Source organism: Etheostoma spectabile, unplaced genomic scaffold, assembly GCF_008692095.1.
Source record: "Etheostoma spectabile isolate EspeVRDwgs_2016 unplaced genomic scaffold, UIUC_Espe_1.0 scaffold00002827, whole genome shotgun sequence".
NCBI classification, from domain to species: domain Eukaryota; kingdom Metazoa; phylum Chordata; class Actinopteri; order Perciformes; family Percidae; genus Etheostoma; species Etheostoma spectabile.
In genome coordinates this window covers 45,776-47,675 of record NW_022602955.1, presented here as the reverse complement: position 1 = coordinate 47,675, position 1,900 = coordinate 45,776, and positions in this window count along the sequence as shown.

Below are 1,900 nucleotides of genomic sequence, written 5' to 3'. Positions count from 1 at the left end.
AGTTGGGAGTGTCAGACCTTCAGGACTGCAGCGTTTTTCCTGCTGAGATGTCTTTGTTTAGTCTAATTGTTGTGATACGACATATCCAAAAGTAAGAATGTTGCCACAAGGTAGAGAGCCCATCAGCGGTTAAGATGTCTGATTTCCCCCTGAGAGACTGGGACTCCTGGTCTAACCATTCCTTCAGGAACCCTAGATGTGCCCACTATAGATCCAAATGTGCAGCTAATTTTGGATAAAATTATCCACTAAATATAAATGACAGATGTGGCCCAAAAACAGGTATTTCATACAGGAAGTGCAGTGGAATATAGACCCAACAACTTTTAACAATTTAGGCCCTGTTTTAAAAATATGTATGTAGTTAGTTTCTATGAGTATATTCTCAAAGATGATAAACAATCGGTCTACACAGGAGCGAATAAATACACAAATAACTGACAAAGCAGCCAATAAGTAAATTATTGGCAGTTAACTGTCCATTTTTCCATTGATATTCTCATCTATAATTTTGGCAGAACCCTCAACATCAAAAGAAAAAAGGAAACTGATTTGACAGGACTTTAAAGCAGTATTCATAAACTTAATGCCCTTCTTGCTGAGAGCTCCTCCCTCAGCCCCTCCTTCCATACAGTAACCTGTATGAGAACTAGTCATTTCAATCATCGCCATCTTGATTATGATCCCAAACTTTGTGTATAGCTGTAATTTTAGATTTTTTTTATGAGAATGACAGTCCCGTTTTCTTTGTAAGCCCTTGATGACATACTGACATTCAAGGCTCTAGCTAGCTACATTAACAAGAACTCAAGTTAAGTTCTACCACATGCAATAACACTTTTTAACATGTCATCACTGGGTGGTAGATAAGACTTTTGGGCACCACACTATACTGCACTAATGCAACCTGCACATTGGTTATTTACATTACATGTAGCATACATTTTAACATTTTAGCATATTATTTAAGCAGTTGCTCATTTTTGTTTCCCATCCTGTACATATTCAAATATTTGTTCTTTTTACTTTATTCATATTATTTCATGTATATTGTATGTATGTATGTATGTATGTATATTTTTCCTAGTATTTCTTTATATTTATATTCTGTGCTTTGTGACTGATTTTGCTGCTGGAACACCGGAATTTCCCATTTTTCTTGGGATCAATAAACATCTATCTATCTATCTATCTATCTATCTATCTATCTATCTATCTATCTATCTATCTATCTATCTAATAGTTTAGCCTTCTGCTAATTATAGCCTTTGGTTTCTAAGAAGAAGTACAATAAGTTCTCTAAGTTATATAAATACACCTCGGGTGAGTTGAAACTGAATAGCAAAGTTTAAAATTGACTCAGCAGTAGTTTTGTCTGTTTCCTTGACAGTAACGTTAGGTACTGGCCAGTGTGTTACCTGACACTGTAAGCGTGGTATCTACCACTGAGAGAGAACACAGTTGATAACCTGGTTATTAAGTGATTAAGTTCCCCACTGCCACAACGGATTTGCTTTTAGAAATGCCATATTGGAGATTAATGCAGATCTGGGGATGAGGGGGGGGGTCTGTATCTGTGTCACCTTTTATTTTGTAAGGCAACTACAAATAGGTCTGTTGAATTACTGTGTATTTGTGATGTTTACTGTTTACAGACCTAGTGTTTTTGAGAACTTCCTGTGTCTCAACCAATGACAGCTCAAGAAGCTAGCCTACCTAGCTACACACTGGAGGACTTAAAAGTTTTTGGATTAAAGTGACACAATCAAGACAGCTGATAAGGCCGGCCAATCTGTTGAACTTTTGGCGTATGAGCAATTGTGAACCCTATGTGTGAGGGGGATTAGAAGTGGAGGCCAGATATTTTTATTTTATTTTATTTTAAAAATGTTAACTGGCA